This window comes from Urocitellus parryii, chromosome 4 (genome assembly GCF_045843805.1).
Source record: "Urocitellus parryii isolate mUroPar1 chromosome 4, mUroPar1.hap1, whole genome shotgun sequence".
Lineage (NCBI taxonomy): Eukaryota > Metazoa > Chordata > Mammalia > Rodentia > Sciuridae > Urocitellus > Urocitellus parryii.
Genome location: NC_135534.1, coordinates 66477367 through 66496342, shown reverse-complemented (window position 1 = coordinate 66496342; position 18976 = coordinate 66477367). Strand labels below are relative to the sequence as shown.

The 18976-nt window shown below is 35.6% G+C and overlaps 1 protein-coding gene across 2 annotated transcripts in view; it reads right to left on the bottom strand.

Moving 5' to 3' along the window:
- The window catches only part of Uvrag (UV radiation resistance associated), a 341523-nt gene that overhangs the window by 71712 nt on the left and 250835 nt on the right, over positions 1 to 18976 (bottom strand). The gene's annotated exons all lie outside the window — the stretch shown is intronic.

Here is an 18976-nt window from a genome sequence, read left to right as displayed (position 1 = left end):
ATTCACTGCCATCTACTAATATCTTCATTAGTCAACTCAGAATAATGGCTTTCTTACAAAGGAAAAACTAAAAAGGTCACCTAACAAAGCACTAATGTATTAAGAAAGTGACCGTCTAACTCCAAGGAGTTGAAGCCACCAGCTTCTACCAAATGCCATAAGCTTGCCACCCTGAAGACTTAGATCCTAGAATTTCTTTCCTTTAATACCTTGGACCTGACATCTCAACTTTTACTAAATAGTAGAGGAAAATTAAGGGAAAAATCACACTTAAAAGCAAAAATTCATCACATTTACAGTGATGGCTACTAGGATACAACTTCTCCAGAGCAATGCACTCATGCCATAAAACTTTCAGAAATGACTTCACCTTAAAAAGAAAAAAAAATATATATATATATGGTTGATGGACACGATATCTTTATTTTATTTTTATGTGGTGCTGAAATTGAACCCAGTGCCTCACACGTGCTAGGCAAGCGCTCTAACACTGAGTCCCAGCCCCACTCCATGACTTCACCTTTTGACCTGCCTCACTGAAGTAACAAAGGGATGAAATCTGGATCTTCATAAAGATAAGAAGTTAGTTTAGGAAATAAGTTTTCCTCACTATTTCCCTTTCCTCTCCCCTGCAAATGAAGAAGAAATGGTTGGTATACACCTATATTCATTTTTAAGATGTATATAGACACATTTTTTAAAGTTATTGTTACGCTGTGACTATACATATTGGTGGGATTCACTGTGACATATTTGTACATGCGCATAATATAATTTGATCAATTTCTTTCCCCAGTACCTCCCCTTTCTCCTTCCTCTATATTCTCCTTTTCAACTCTACTGGTCTCCCTTCTATCTTCATGAGGTCTTTTTAAAATTTCTAACTTCTCCATATTACAGAGAAAATATGACCCTTGACTTTCTGAGTCTGGTTTATTTTGCTCAACAAAGTACTCTGTACTTCCATTCATTTTCATGCAAATGACAAAATTTCATTCTTTATACTGAATAAAATTCCATTGTGTGTGTGTGTGTGTGTGTGTGTGTGTATGTATGGAAGGAACATATGCTTGGTCAGTCCTGACATTAAAGTCCTGTAATTATATGTATACACCACAGTTTCTTTATCCATTCATCTGTTACAGACATCTAGGCTGGTTTCATAATTTGGCTATTGTGAATTTTATTGCTATAAACATGGGTTTGCATATATTGCTACAGTATTAATTATTTTGGAAAAATACCAATGAATAGTACAGCTGGGTCACATGATGATTCCATTTGTGGCCTTACGAGGAACCTCCACTATGGTTTCCATAGTGATTATACTAATTTACAATCCTATCAACAGTGAGTAAGTATTTTCCCAACATTCTCATCAGTATTCATTATTACTTATGTCCTTTTAAAAAAAGGTTTTTATATGTTCTTTTTAGTTATATATGACAGTAGAATATATTTTGACGTATCAATTACTTGTATTCTTGGTGATTGCTATACTAACTGGAGTGAGACGAAATCTCAGTGTACTTTTGATTTGCATTTCTCAGATTCCTAACAATACTGAACAGTTTTTCATGTTTTGTTGGCCACTTGTATTTCTTCTTTTGAGAAATGTGTATTTAATTATTATTCAGGTTACTTCTTTTAGTGTTGTTTTTGAGTTCTTTATATATCCTGGATATTAATTTTCTGTCAGAAGAGTAACTGGCAATGGTTTTTCTATAGACTCTCTTCACACTTTTTTCTTCTTTGCTGTGGTTGCACATACCTATATTCTAATCATTTTTTTTCTAATTTTTAAGATCAAGCATTAAGTTTTATAAAATGAAACATTTCTCTATTAACAGATCAATCACAACTTACACAGTATCACAAAGAAAACATTTGTTCCCTTAGATTTGCAATATGATTACTCTCACAAATAAAATAATCTTATTGAAATGAATGGTAGATGACAATTAGCAGATATTCTTAATTTTAAATGTGTCAATTGCCTGAGGAAAGGAAACATTCTATAAAGCCTGGAGGATAGGATTTTCAGGGAAAATAAAAGAGAATTTAAAAGCTTTATATTAAATCCTTAGGAGTTGACATTTTATAGTATCCAAAAGGTGTATTTGTTGTGCTATAAAATTATAAGAATTGGGCAATAATTAAAGGCATGAACTTTAGACACTCATTAAGAAGATATAGCTTTGTCTTTAATTGAAACAATAGAAAATAAATTAAACATGTGGTTTGGCCCCAAACTGAGATGAATAAAAATGACAGAAAGCAAATTCAGGATAAGCAAAATGCAACACCAGGTTTTTGCAAGGTGTCTGGGAATCATTCAAACTCATATGGGTAGCGTGGACAGAAACTATATGTTGCAAAGACATAACAACAGGGGAAGTTCAAGGTATCCAATGGAGTCCCAAAATTTCCCAGTGTTCTGTACTGTATAGTTGTTATTCTATAAGTCATCACAGGTAGCCTGTCAGAACAGTGCTCCAAACCCGAAGTTATCCTCATTTTCCATTATAAATCCAGAAGCTGTTTCACACATTGAAAGGGTAAATTGAGATCAGCACACACTGAAAACTGAACCTCTACATTTGTAATAAATTTATTTTACATTTGACTTTATTATACTTCACTGGAACTTCTTTATAGAAAGAGCCTCAAGTTATAAGTGTAACATTAAAACAAATTTGAAGAGTGATTAGAGCCAAAGGTTCAAATAGGCTGCTAAGAGAAGACCAAATATTAGGATGGAGTTCACATTTTATGATGCTTTCAGATTCTTAATGGGTCCCTTTGAACTGAGCAACTTAATTGTAACTATCACATATTCATCTTTCTTTCCAAAAACACATGGATTCATAGATTAAGCAATATGGAAAAATAGAATTAATTGTAAAGGGTAAAACCCATCACTATCAGGACACAAGAAACAAATAAAAGCATTTTATTTCAACTCTAGAAAAAGAATTACATTAGCAAACTTGAGAAAGTTTAAATAAGAATGTGGTCATAAGTACAACTAGAAAAATGTCCTTAACATAAAAACAGGACTCATTAAAGGAGAGTATTACATTAACTGGAGAATGACTATATAGTTCCTATTAATACATGCAATATAATTTATTAATGTTATACCCAAATGGCCAATATTGTTACTTTTCAAATTAAATTAAATTTCCAAATTATTTAAAAGTTCACTGACTGGACATGGCAAAAATTACGAAGTAGAAAGCAATAAATAGATTATATGAGTGAAAGAAATCCATCTGAGGCTTTCACTGTACCTGATGCCTGGTGGGGAGGAGGTTGCAGACCCCCAAACCTAATTATTGGAGTCCAGCTGGATCTATCCACTTAGATCTACTATAAATCATGTGTGTGTGTGTGTGTGTGTGTGTGTGTGTGTGTGTGTGTGTGTGTTTACTGGGAGTTGAAGCCAGGGGAACTTAACCCACTGAGCCATATCCCTTTAAAAAAATATTTTATTTAGACACAGGGTCTCACTGAGTTGCTTAGGGCCTTGCAAAGTTGCTGAGGTTGAACTCCCAATCCTCCTGCCTCAGCCTCTGGAGCTGCTGGGATTACAGAAGTGCACCACTGTGTCCAGCTACTATAATCTACTATAAGTCATCTTATCATTATGGACTACCAAATTGGCCTAGGTCAGTTTACAACTCTTTCTTTCTCTAGTCAATCTCAGTTTCTAATTTTACACTTACTGTGTGATTATTTAGTTAATAAATTTAGTTAATAAATAATACTGTTGGCTCCAACAGGAAAGAAACAGGTTTTACTTTGTTCCTCTTTTACCCCGCTGGTTCTGTCTAGCACTGTTACTAATAGATAATAATTTTTTAATTAAAAAATAGATTCTAGCCTGGTGCTGTGGTACATGCCTATAATCCCAGTAAAGAACTGTGACATGACAATCAAAAAAGCTAATGTGATCCCAGGCTTCATTAACAGAAGCAGGGTTTTGTAACAGTGTTACTATTACTTAAAAGAAACTGATCTGCCTTGGTTACCTACATGGTAATGGAAGAGACATGACCTCATTATTAGGTCTTCAAGGATAAATGTAGTATTCCTTCCATTTCCTGAGTCCTTTAGAGAAACACACCCAGGATGATTAGGGAAATGGGAGCCATATATTTTCTTTTGCCCAGACTAATTTTTTAATAACAACTTTTCTCTTTTACTTACTCAGGGCTACAGTGACAATTTTTACTCACCTTGTTTTTTTTATATATGTAGTGATTTACCAAGTTGACAAGCCATTTTCCTTCTGAAACACTCTTGTCTCTTCATGCCCATTGCCTCTCTGGATAATTCTTTCTTGTGGGAGGTTTCCTACACACTATAGGATGTTTAGCAGGGCTGGCATCCCTGTCTACTAAAAGCCAGTAGTATCCTACTCCCAACTGTGATAACCAAAAATGTTTCCAGACATTGTCAGATGTTGCCTGAGAGGGAGGGGAAGGGTGATAAAATTGTCTTCAGTTGAAAACAACCGTCTAAACTCTTACCAATTTGATTATTATAACATCTTTCTAGCCAGCACCTTTAAGCTGGTTCACTATCCATTATCACTGTCAGATTGATTTGAGGCAGTCTAGTAGGTTTTTAAAAATTAAGTTATAAGGGCTGGGTTTGTAGCTCAGTGGTAGAGCACTTGCCTAGGATGTGTGAGGCACTGGCTTTGATTCTCAGTACCACATATAAATAAATAAAATAAAGGTTCATCAACAACTAGGAAAAAAAATTAGAAAAAAATTAAATCACAACAGAAAAGACCAAGTTTTTCTACTCTCAGATCCATCATTTACTTGTTACATGAACTTGGATAAATCATAACTAACACTCAGTTCTCAAGCTGTAAAGTAGGACATCATCTTTCCCGCTTCCTTCACAAGTATCTTGTGAGGATAGAACAACATAAAAGACTGAGAAAGTGCATTGATACTGCAGAGCATGATAAAAACATAAATTATTTTCTCTCTAATGAGACTTCTTATCATGTCAACTTTTCAGCCCTGCTTTCTAATCAGTTATTGTTTTAAATTACAAATCCTCTGCCAAGCTTTCAAGGCCTAAGTGATCTGATCTGTCTGCCTGATTTGTCTGCCATCTTTAGCCCTAGTGTTTTCTTTAGTTTCATGATCAGACCAAGCTCATTTTTCTTTTTCTGCCTTTGCTGACTTCCTGGAGATGCCCATCTTTCTTTCTTTCCCTCCTAAGTACTATAACAGCCTTTATAAGATCTAGCTCAAGTCTACATATTCCTTTTAAAAATTCCTTGACCACTCTAGGCTTCACTGATTCTCCATTGACCTTCATGTTTCCTAATGCCTAGTGACTGGCTGCTAGTCATTTTCTTATTTGTTCGTTCGGTACAATTTTTTTTTTTTTATTTTGGCTGTTTCACACTTTATTTGAGTGCTGTGTCACACTTAAAAAAGTAACCAAAGGGGCGCACTCGCCTGGCATGCATATGGCCCGGGTTTGATCCTCAGCACCACATACAAACAAAGATGTGTGTCTGCCGAAAACTGAAAAAAAAAATATTAAAAAAAAATTCTCTCTTTTAAAAAAATAAAAGTAACCCAAATAAAACTGGAGTATCAGTCAAAGAACATAAAACTCACTTTGAAAGACATTTTTCAATGTTTGTTTCCCAAAAAAATCCCCCTGAAACAACTACAGTAAATTATGAGTCAACTCTGGTATGTTTGGAGATTCAGAAATTAGGATAGATTGTTATATTAATACCTACTGGATTCCTCCACTTAGGAAATTTAGAAGACCACTTCTGTACCTGGTGAGATGATCTATTAATTTGAAGCAACCAGATCTTAGCTGGCTTTGCTAAATCTTAAAGCTGCATGGACTCCATAAAGAAGCAATTAAAGAAATAGACAAACAAACCTCACTCAATCCTCCAGCAGAGCAGGGGGGGGGGGAGAGGGGGAGATAAGTACAAAAGTTTAGGAATGCAAAATGTGACCAGCATGCTGCTATGCCTCTCTCTAATCTTACCTGTGAGAGAGAGACCTGACCAAAGATCAATTACCAAATCAATCCAGACTAAACTGAATCTCCACACAGATTTAGCTTCAAGAGATAGTCAAACTAAAGAACCTGACACTAAAAATGAACCATGTTTTACTTTGTCAAGGAAAAAAAAAATCACTTTCCTCCTAAGCTGTGTAATGCCACTGAAATTTCAACCCTGACTCATTGCAAATTGACAATGGTGCAGAGAAACCATAAGGCAACGTCATGGGCACACAAGAGGAGAAAGGCTGGCTGTGGGGGTTTCACTGGGGACTGTTAAAATATTTAAGCATCTGTTTCTGTGTTAAAAAAAAATCATACTTATTAACCAGGCCAGAATGTACTCTTTAAAAAAAATAAGCCATTTAAAAAAGAACATTTTCTAAGCCAGGTCCAAAAAACCAAAGGTCAAATGTTTTCCCTGATATGTGGAAGCTAACCCACAATAAGTGGGGGAGAAGATAGATATTCAGTAGATTAGATAAAGGGGAAGGAAGTGAAGGAAGGGGGATAGGGAAAGGAAAGACAGTGGAATAAATTTGAAACAATTTTCCTATGTACATACATGAATATACCACAGTGAATCCCACCATCATGTACATCCATTAACAATGGGGTCATGAGCTGGGGTTGTAGCTTAGCAGTAAAGCGCTTGCCTAGCACATGTGAGGCTCTGGGTTTGATTGTCAGCACCACATAAAAACAAATCAATAAAATAAAGATATTGTGCACAACTACAACAAAAAAAATATTAAAAAAACACAATGGGGGTCCTAACTAGAATAAGATATATTATGCATGTACAATTATATAAAAATAAACTCTACTGTCATGTGTAATTAAAAAGAACCAATTAAAAAAAAAGGACTAATCAGCTGGTCACAGTGGTCTATGCCTGTAATCCTAGCAGCTCAGAAGGCTGAGGAAGGAGGACAGTGAATTCAAAGCCAGGCTCAGCAATTTAGTGAGGCACTAAGCAAATCATCGAGACCCTGTCTCTAAATTTAAAAAAGTATATGAAAAAGGGCTGGGGAATGTGGCTCAATGGTTAAGCATGCCTATTTTCAATCCCCCCCCCCCTGCAAAAAAAAAAAAAAAGATTAATGATTAATTAAATGACAGGAGAAAAAATAAAAACATTTCCATTTTCATTTGTGTCTTACTATTTTAATTGTATTCAATTCATTTTCAAATTTTAATTCTTCTTTTGTTTAAAAATTTTACTCTAAGAACTATATAAGCTTACACTGTAATTGCTATTTCATTTTGAGCATGATAACCAATAAGTAATAGAGAAAGTCACTATCAATAGATAGTCACTGGTCTGGGCTAAAGTTATAATCTACAAAGAGCACCATTAACAAAGGACACCTTTTGGCTGTAGGGAACAGAGAGAAAAAAGTGACCTTTAAAAAGTCAGATCTGATCATGGCACCTTTTAAAACCATTCAAACATTTTCTCTTTCTTTTTTTTTTTTTTTTTGGTACTGGGGATTAAACCAGGGGTGCTTAACCATTGAACAAAATTCCTAGTTGTTTTTCTTTCTTTTTTTTTTTTTTTTTTTTTTAATTTTGAGACAGGGTTTCGGTAAGTTTCTTAGGGCCTTGGTAAGTTGCTAAGGCTGGCCTAGAACTTGAAATCCTCCAGCCTTGGCCTCCAGAGTTGGGCTTACAGGTGTGCATCACTGAGCCGGGCCCACTGAAAGATTTCCCACTGCATCTGGACTAAAATTTAACCAATATAGTGTGGCCTCTAGGGCCTACATATTCTAATCCATCGCTACTACTTGGCCTATACACCTCACATCATTCTCTGTATTCACTATGCTCAAGTCCTATGGCCTTTCTGTTCCCTTCTTCTCCAACTTGGGGCTTCTAAATTTGCCATTCCACTTTGCAGCGTTTCTCCTTAAATCTTCAGAGAGCTGACACCTTCTCGTTGTTCTGGATACTGACTAAAATCACCCTTAGAGACCACCTCAGAACACTCAATCTAAAATTGTTCCTCAGAAACACTGCAATGGACCCATTAGACTGAGTGGCCGGGTGTACTGATTTGAATATCATGAAATGAAGAGATAACTAGATGTGATGTGCTTCCAGATGTGAAATAATAGTAATGCCTACGAGAATTCATATGCTTGCTAAAATTTTTACCTCTAGTTTACAGGAAAATCGGTAAAGAAAAACATGCTCAATGACAACAATAGAATGCAATCAGCCAAATTCAAAATATGAGGGAACTGTACAGGAAAACAGGAAACTTAATTTACAGTAAATTCCCTGTAGATGGAATGCAAGCAACAATAAATAAGGAGAGAAACTTCAGATTAAAGGAGACAAGATGTGGAGCAATCAAACTCCTATACATTGTTGATCCGAGTGTAAAATTTATGTGCTATGGAAAAAGGTCGGTTACTTGTAAAAGTAAACATTCTCATTGTAGGATGTAGCAATTCCAAAAACAAAGAAAAATGAAAACATTTGCAAACAAAAAAATTGTGTACAGAAATATTCATGGCAGCTTTGTTCGTAACAGTAAAAAACTGAAAACCTCACTAGTCAACATGAGGAGAATGGATAAACAAACTGACATATTCATATCATGGAGCACTACTCAATAGTAAATGAACTACTGATATGCACAATAACACAATGTAAACATGCCAAGTGAAAGAGCCTTATACAAATAAGTTCATACTGCAGGGCATCCATTTACATGAAGTTCTAGAACTGGTAAAACTAACCTATGGCTGAACCATGTTTGCCCAGGAGCACTGGGGAAGGTAGTAATTTTTGGGAAAAGAAAGGGATCTTTCTGGGGAGAGTAAATGTTTGGTATCTTGATAGGAATTGGACTACACAGATATTTGCAAATGATAGAACTCATAGAATGTCCACTCATTGTATGTAAGAAAAAGAGGATCTTAAACAAATATTGAGCTCTCTAGTTAATCATATGCATGATGTAGTACTGTAGGAAGTGTATTAATACTTGCAACTTACTCTGAAATTTATCAAAATAAGTAGGTTAATAGATATACAAGAGGGATGGATAGATGGAAAGAAAAATAACAAAGCAAGTACAGACAGTAAAATGTTAACTGCAGGTATGTGGGAATCCACCACAAAATTCCTTCGACATTTCCGTGTGTCTAGAAATTTTCATAATAAAACCTTGGGATAAAATAAAAATAAACCAACAAATGTTTAGCTAGTGGTAAGTGTTAAAAGAAAAATAAAACAGTATGCTAGAGAATGGCCGTCTTCAAACTTTAATTTCATACCTCTGAGAGCAAAAACCTGTGAACATAGGAACCATTTCTACATTCTACATGTAAGCAACAAATAACATTTTAATAACTTACATATGGGTACTATTGTACAAATATACTAAAAATATATGCAAAGTAGAAAATTAAGATGATGACTTAATAAATGCTTTAAAGAAGACTGAACAGACATTTGTAATGGAAAGAACTGTGAGAACTCATTTGGATTCTGATTTGAAAAAATCTATTGTATATAAAAGGATTATGAAACAACCGGAGAAATTTGAACAGGAACTATTTGATGACATTAAGGAATTATATATTTTTTTAAGGTGTGATATGATATAGTCATTATGTTAAAAATTATCTTTTAATAAATGTCTAATAAATGTATTGAAAGATTTATGAACAAAATGTCATTGTATAGAGGATTTATTTAAAAATAATACACTGGAATGAAGAGAGAAGTAGGGATACAGATAAAATAAGTTTAATGATTGTTTCTAATTATTAAAGCTGGGTAAATGGAGGTATGTTCTAGTATTTTCTGTACTTTTGTATATGCTTAAGATTCTCCATAGTAAAAACTTAATTAAAAAGAAAAAAAGAGACAAGAGGATATTATTTTCTCTCTATCACATCATCTGTTTTACATTTGCTTTGGGTCTTGTTCCTCCAACCAAAATGTGAGTTCCAAGAAGGCATAGATTTTTATCTGTGTTGTTTACTATTGCATTTCCAGTATGTAGAACACTGTCTGCTATTGTACAGACATTTAGTAAATGTTGCTGAATACTTGAAAGCCTCAAAAGCCATCTATACCATAATTATCTCTTGAACTATGTTAGAGTATTTCTCTTAAATTTAACTATTATATTTTAATCATATTCTGTATATCTTCTCCAACTGTCCCATAAACATTTCAAATTCTACATGTTAAAAATTAAGAGTATTATCTTATTCTTCAAATCTGCCATATAAACACTCATCAAAGAGAGATAAAGCAGCTATACTAATGTCAAATCTACTTTTTCTAATTCCACTCACCTGTATGTTCAAGCTAGAAATTTTTGTCAAGAATGACCTTCTCTATTCTTTCTTGGCTAATTTTTACTCATCCTTAAAGATCCACCCTACTATCACCGATTCTAACATCCTTCCCTATTGTTGAGGCCTGAGCTAAGGGCTTTGCTTCTGTGTTCCCAAAGCACCTTGTGAATTCTGTTATTCTTATACCTTATAATGAAACAATAGCTTATTATATGTCTAGATTTAATCAAAACCTTTTTCAGATTAGGAAGAATACTCCTGCAGGAGCCAGCATACACCTTCTTATCCTATTTTTTGCTAAATGGAATGGAATCATCTTTGATGATTCTTTCTCCTTCACATCTAATTGATCAGCAAATCCCACTTAAAAATTAACAAATTAAAAACAAGGGTCAGGAACAGCTAAATGGAGAGATGGGTAAGGAGGAACATGAGAGAGAGAGAGAGAGAGAGAGAGAGAGAGAGAGAGAGAGAGAGAGACAGACAGACACACTGAGATTGATTAATCTAGGCCACTTCCCAGAAGTGAAAATTTAAAAACTAATTATTAAGAATTGTAAAGATCAATCAGAAAATGGATAGAGAGGAGATTAAAGAAAGAACTCACTCAATCAACAAATAATTTACTTACTTTTGAACCAGAGATTCTGATGAACTTGGGGCAAATAAGCAAATATTCTTTTTGCATTCACTAGTTCACCAAGTATTTGTGTACACTCACCTTGTGCTAGGCACAGTTCTGGGTACTGAACTAGCACAGTGAACAAAAAATAGACAAAAAATTCCTGTTTTTATGAAGTTTACATTTTAATGAGGGAGACATAACAATTGAGAGAACATTCCTCATGAATGTGACATTTGAATAAAAACCTGAAGAAAGCACAAAAGTGTTCCATGAAGTGGAAACAAGGAGGGCAAAAGCCCTGAGACAGAATTGCCTGCTATGTTTACACCTGAGGAACTGAAAGGGGGCTGGAGTAGCTGGAAAAGAGTGAGGAGAAAAGGAACAGAAATGAAGTGAGCAAGAAAATGGGTCCAAACACCAAAACAGACTGGTAGACCAATGGTACAGAATAGAGGACACAGAGGCTAACCCACAAAATTACCATTATCTTATTTTAGACAAAAGTGCCAAAAACATTCACTGGAGAAAAGATAGCCTCTTCAACAAATGGTGCTGGGAAAACTGGAAATCCATATGCAACAAAATGAAATTAAACCTTTATCTCTCATCATGCACAAAACTCAATTCAAAGTGGATCAAGGACCTAGAAATTAAACCAGAGACCCTGTGTCTAATAGAAGAAAAAGTAGGCCCTATTCTTCATCATGTTGGATTAGGCCCCAACTTCCTTAATAAGACTCCTATAGTGCAAGAATTAAAAACAAGAATCAATAAATGGGATGAATTCAAACTAAAAAGTTTCTTCTCAGCAAAAGAAATAATCTGGGAGGTGAACAGACAGCCTACATCTTGGGAGCAAATTTTTACCCCTCACGCATCAGCTAGAGCACTAATCTCTAAGTATATAAAGAACTCAAAAAGCTAAGCACCAAAAAAACAAATAACCCAATCAATAAATGGGCCAAGGATCTGAACAGACACTTCTCAGAAGAGGATATACAATCAATCAACAAATACATGAAAAAATGTTCATCATCTCCAACAATTAGAGAAATGCAAATAAAATTACTCTAAGATTTCATCCCACTCCAGTCAGAATGGCAGCTATTATGAAGACAAACAACAAGTGTTGGCAAGGATGTGGGGAAAAAGGTACACTCATACATTGCTGATGGGACTGCAAATTGGTGCAGCCAATGTGAAAAGCAGTATGGAGATTCTTTGGAAAATGGGAATGGAATCACCATTTGACACAGCTATCCCTCTCCTCGGACTATACCCAAAGGACTTAAAAACAGCATACTACGGGGACACAGCCACATCAATGTTTATAGCAGCACAATTCACAATAGCTAAACTGTGGAGCCAACCTAGATGCCTTTCAGTAGATGAATGGATAAAAAAAAAATGTGGCATATATACACAATGGAATATTACTCAGCAATACAAGAGAATAAAATCATGGCATTTGCAGGTAAATGAATGTAGCTGGAGAAGATAATGCTAAGTGAAGTTAGCCAATCCCAAAAAACCAAATGCCAAATGTTTTCTCTGATATAAGGTGACTGACTCATAGTGGGGTAGGGAAGGGAGCATGAGAGGAATAGATGAACTCTAGATAGATAGGGCAGAGGGGTGAGAAGGGAAGAAAGGAGGCCAGGGGTAGCAATGATAGTGAAAAGTGATGGACATCATTATCCAAAGTACATGTATGAAGACATATACAACCAGAGATAGGAAAAAAATGTGCTCTATATGTGTAATAAGAATTGTAATGCATTCTGCTGTTATTTACCTTAAAAAATCAATAAAAATATAAATTGTAATAAAAAATAAATAAAATAAAATGGGTTCAAACTATGCAGGGTCTCAGCGGTTACAATTTGGTTTTAGTGCTGAATGGCAGAGGAAGTATTGGAAGTTCTGAAAAAAGGAGACAAGAATGATTGCACTGTGAGGATATATTGAAGGGGAAAGAGGACGGAAACAATGGAGCGACTACTTTAAAAATTTAGGCAAGAGAAGCCTACAGTTTGAACCAGCACAGTGACTGTAGAGGTGGTAAGTAGTTCAATTTTCATATTTTGAAGATAGAGACAATATGATTTACTGTTGGATCTTATCTAAGGGGTGAGAAGCAGAGGGGTCAGGGATGACTTCAAAGTTTTGGGCATAAGTAACGGACAGAATGATATCTAGAGGCTGGGGTAAGAAACAGTTCAGGGGGTGGGGGTAAGTGCTATAGGATAAGGCTGGAGTGGTCAGCAGGGACCAGACTCTGCAGAGTTTTATAAACCACAAGAAATCTAGACTATATCCTTAAGGATAATGGGAGGATTAGAAAAGTTTTTTTTTTTAAAGCATGGGTGTAAAGGGATCAGGGTTTATATTTTTTAAAGACCATTCTAGCTATAGTGTGGTAAAGAGGAACAAGACTTGCTTTGGAGTCTGTTGCAATGGCCCAGGCTAAAAATGGTGACAGCTTTGATTAGGATTCCAGAGTAAAAAGGAAGATATGTGAACAGATTTAAGCTGTAATTTGAGGGAAGAACCAAGATGATTTTGTCATAGACTGGTTCTTAAGGCAGAGACAGAAGAGCTCAAAATGACTGCCTAGGCCTCTCCTGAGGAACTAGGGAAATGGTAGAATCTGCATTGGCCTAGGATCACTGGAGGAGGAGCAACATCACACATATAATTAGAAGAGAAGTTGGGGTGAAAATATCAATTAAAGAATTATAGACATTTAGATGGAAAGTGAAGCCAGAGGTATGTGGTATGAATGAGTGGTGGCCTAAATAAGTCACATAAAAAAGAACTGCCTCAGAGACTTGAGAATCCCAACAAAGAATGGGGAAATGAAAAGAAACCACAAAAGGGCTGGTTAAAAGATACATGGAAAACCAAGATTCTCATCAGAAAAGCTAGAGAAAATTTTAACTGAAGAAGGAAGATACCATTGACAGTCACATGTCACTGACTGGTCAAACAAAATAGAGATTAACATGTCTACTAGCCTTAATTGTATGAGTTCACTGGTAGGGAGCTTTGAGAATATGGTGACACCTTTAAATGAAGCAGTGAGGATGGGGGCAGGCTGATGTGAGTTTTGGAGCAATAGAGGTGAGGAAATGAAGATGACGAGCTTGGCATCTAGAGAGGAGAGTTCAACAACCGGAGGGGCACGGTGAAGCGCAGCCGAATGTAGGTTCTGAGATGAGAGGAATGAATTCTCTGTCCCATAAGTGAGATCCATACCCAAAGGTGAGGAAAAGAGTCAGATGGCAGGTGGGACAATTCTCTCTTTCTAAGAAGACAGATGAAAGAAAACCATTACTGTGGATGCAGTTTATTCATCCAACGAACTTTCAGTGACCTTATATTCTGTGCCAGGTATAGAGCTGGGTAGGAGAGACAAAGGATGGGAAAACAGACCTGGAGCTTACAGACACTTCTCATAGAATCCCAATCATGAATGTGTAATTTATAAATTAAGTTCTCTGAAGGAAAGGCACACTGTTTCAGGAAAGAGAAAGAACTTCTAAGACAAAATGGCTTCAGCTGACATCTCCAAGATGGGTAGGAGATGCCAGAATTAGAGCAAGCAACATATGTTAGACCTCTTGTCCGGGGAAACATGTTGCTTCAAGGAATGAAAGAAGGTCAGAATAGTTAGACTGAGGGGAGGAGTGGCAAGTGTTGAAGCAGATGAAGATAGATTACGCAAGGCCCTCTAGATCACATCAGATCATGGTGTAACCTTTATCCTAAGAGAAACAGAAAAGAGTGACAAAAGTCCTAGTAGGAAGTGAAGAAGAGAGTTGGTTGTCCTCTTCCTTTGGAGGAAGAAAGAAAATCTATAATGAAAGATCACATGTGCCAATCAAAGAGATTAAATGTAATATGGTGGTTAATAAGATGTCACCCCAAAATTTTAAAAGAAGAAATCTTGTGATGAAAAGATTTACATCAGAGTATTCTTTGCCAATATTAGATACAATTTTTTAAGACAGAGCTGTTCTAAAAAGAGAATGGAATTTCAGGGAAATCAGATTCCAGATAATTTCAGTAAGAAGGTTAAAAATAATCCCGATTTCTTTTTAACATGGTAAGTTGCAGGGTTGTGGAAATCGTTAAAGAACTCAATATCAATTTCCTTACAGAAACTGCCCAATTTTTCCATACCTTTTTTATAACTGTTGAAAAATAGTCCATAGGCAAATTTCAGTGAACAGATTGTACAATTAAAGGATGGAAACCATGTCTTTTTTTAATAGTGAATTTTGTAAAATAAAAATTCTGCCAAGTAAATCAAAATCACATTCCACCACATTAACAGCCATCCTATGTTTGCCTGGGTTTAACAGCACCTGTTTCCCACAAAATCTGTAAATGTTAAAAAATATTTAAAAACCTACAATTAAGTATGCAAGGTACATAAATACTTGGTAATGCCAGAAGATATTTCCATCTGGAACATAAATTTAGAATAAAAACTATTCATCATTTCACATTTCTGAAGGTAACCCTTACAATGTGGGCATTTAATATAGGTTTGTTTAAATATATCAGCATGCTTAATGGCATATTCTCTATGAGCCATTTCCTTATATAGTGTTAGGAACCCAACAGGTGCTTAGTCCTTATATCCAAATTATTTACTTAATACCTATTTTAAGAGAGAGGAGGAGAAAAGTAGAATGGGGGTGGTGATGTTTAGGCATAATCAATTAATGCTTTTAAGTCAGAGAAACAGAGGCTCAGGTCCCAGTTTTGTTATTTACTTGGGTGTGAAATATGGCAAGCTACTCTAAACCTGCTTACCTAACTCTATAAGGGGTTTAATAGACCAGTCTTTCAGGATTGCTATGGGGAGTATATTAAATAAGAAAATCTGGACCCAGCACAGTTACTGGGATACTGTAGGCATTCAATTATTATTATTACCTTTCATATGAGTATGCTTTACTTCCTTCTTTCCCTCCCTCTCCTATCTAGAAGTATCTCAAGGAGAAATCCCCATATTTTATTCATTTTGTTCACTCCTGAAAGCACAAGCATTTTTAAGTACCTGGTATTTTTTAACCTTATACTTGTTCATACTTGTTCATGTCTTATTCCCTCAATTAGAATGTAATGTCCTTAAGGACATGGGTGTTAAGTTCAGATTTTTTTTTTTTTTAAAGAGAGAATGAGAGAGTGAGAGAGAGAATTTTAATATTTATTTTTTAGTTATGGCGGACACAACATCTTTGTTGGTATGTGGTGCTGAGGATCGAACCCAGGCCGGACGCATGCCAGGCAAGCGCGCTACCGCTTGAGCCACATCCCCAGCCCCCCTAAGTTCAGATTTTTATTCATAATGGGACATGAATAAGTAAATGAACAAATCAGACAGTTAAATACTGAATGAGAAATATCTAAGTGACTATAGCCTTGTGAATTAAAAAGCAAATGCAGATTCAATTAGAAAGATTTTAAGATTCAGAAATACTTTCATCATTCATTTTTCTTTCTAATTTTAATACACCTATAGACAACCACTCTTAAAAAGTACTTTGAGGGCTAAGGATATAGCTCAGTTGGAGGAGTGCTTGCCTAGCCTTCACAAGGCCCTGGATTTAATCCCCAGCAACGCAACACGCACACACACACACACACACACACACACACACACAAACAAGTACTTTGAGCTTCGCACACACACACAAAAATTCTTTGGTGGGGGAAAAAATTCCCAGTTTCAGAATGGCATCTGCTATGGATTAATAGGAGACAGAGGCCTCTACCATTTGAGCAAAATCTGTGAAACTGCCAGACCACCACAATGCTGATGCTGGATGGCCTTCAGGGAGTATCTGTCAGGCACTGGGGATTGCACTTAGCACACATTACCTATATAATCCTAGCAACTGTCTTATAGGCACTATTACTGAAGTGTCCAGGGTCAGTCTTTCCTAACACATGATGAGGGCCAACAATCCCACTCCACTCCACACCACTCCTCCCTCAAACTTGGATGCATTATTTCTTCCCTTGTGCCCTCTTAGAACCCTCTATAATCCCTAACACCTTTCATACTTTATTGTAATTAACTGTTTATTCTTTTGAATGTTCCACAGGATCATAAAAATCTTCCACTTTGAGCCTAAGTCTTATCAATACTGTATCTTATCCATACTGTTTTAGTTATGTATTTATGGAAAGGAGGGAGGAGCAAATGTATGCATGGAGGGGTAGAGGTACAATTCCTGCCCATGCCTGTGCAACTCCTAAACCTCTGCTTTTTATTCTGTGCTCCTCTTTAGTAACATCTCATTTTGCAAATCTGCACTATTTTAGAAATTTTATTATTTCATTCAAGTTTTTGATAAAATGGTGGTATCTTTCTCCCAACAAAACAGATGTTTACAGACCAAATTATTACCAAATTCATCAACTGATTTGATAAGCTGACACTGTGAAAACCACCAAATCTAGCTTTTATGACAGTATTTTAGGTTTAGAGCTAAGTCAAAAAGGCAGAGATTGTCAACACCAATAATTGTAGGCCTCATTAAAGTCCAAAATTGAACTTCTAAAGTCCTAGTAACAATATCACATACATTTACTTTGGACACTTATATAAATAAAAGTAAATATAAGATTTGGAAATAAACCCACTTAATTCCACTAAAACAAGTTTTCAATAACTGCATGCATAAATCTGTTAACTACTCAAAATTTAAAGACTAATTTTAGATCATCTATCATACAACCTAAAAATTTTTACCTACTTTCTGGATGTCAAAGCTCAAAATTACACACATAAGTTAGCTAAAGTCAGTTTTGTAAGTGAATATAGTAAGAATCCATATATTCAGAATGTATTTGAGAAAGAAACATTTCAATTATGAAATTGCAAGAGGAATCTGCTCAATTCATCATCTTACCCAATTTCAGAGCACAAGAAGAATTTAGGAGCCCCTAAGTCATTCTGTTAAGTTTGGACTTCATAGGAGAAAACTCCAAAGATCACTGACCTGATAGCAACCAATGCAAACAACTAGGTTGTCCTAATCAATCTGCCTTAATTATCAACAAATTTTTCCCATTTCTGACCAGTCATTTGGAGCTGACCTCTGACAAGTACTTACAAGTCATCGAAATCTCATTTTATTTTATAGCCTCATATTTGTTATTGGGCTAATCTTTACCTGTTCTACATCACACAACAGCTCAAATATTTGAATGGTCCAGCAATAAATTTCCATGGTCCCCCTGAGTCAGTCAGATGTTAGCTGTTAAGTAAAGCTAAAAGGATCTATGCTTCATAAATTTCCTTCAGGGTCCACATTTGCTCTTACAGGCTGGGCTTTCAAGCCCAAACATCTTTATAGCTATGTGCAGTGATTTATTAACTCCTCCTTGTTTTTATCCAAAAAGATCAATCACATATGTATCAATAAGCCGGTGTGCCGGTGACTGTTTTTTATTGTACATATAACCACCTGCCTTTAATACAAACTTCAGTCTAAAGCTTTTGTAAGCGCTTGCTGGATTTTAACAACCTTCACCTGTTTCTAATTTGGTAGAAAACATATGGTTTAGCTCTGCTATTTAGTTTTAAGCCAGCCTTTCCTCTTTTGGACCCAACAATAGAAAAGAAAACAAATCCAGGGCACAGAACCCTAAGTTTGGAGGATGTTACACACACACACACACACACACACACACACACACACACACCCCATACTTATTTGCACAATTACCTTTGAAAAGCATTTTTTACAAGTAACAGGAATAAATATTTTGCAGTGATAAAATTATTACATTTCTTTGAAAAAATTAGATGTGTCTTGAGGGTTCTAAAAATTATGTTCCAACTGTGAAAATGACTGTTTAATTTCAGTACCTCAAAAAAGATAATAGCTCTATCTAGCTGCCTATGAGGTCAGGGAAGTAAGTTTCTATCTTTCTATTCAGG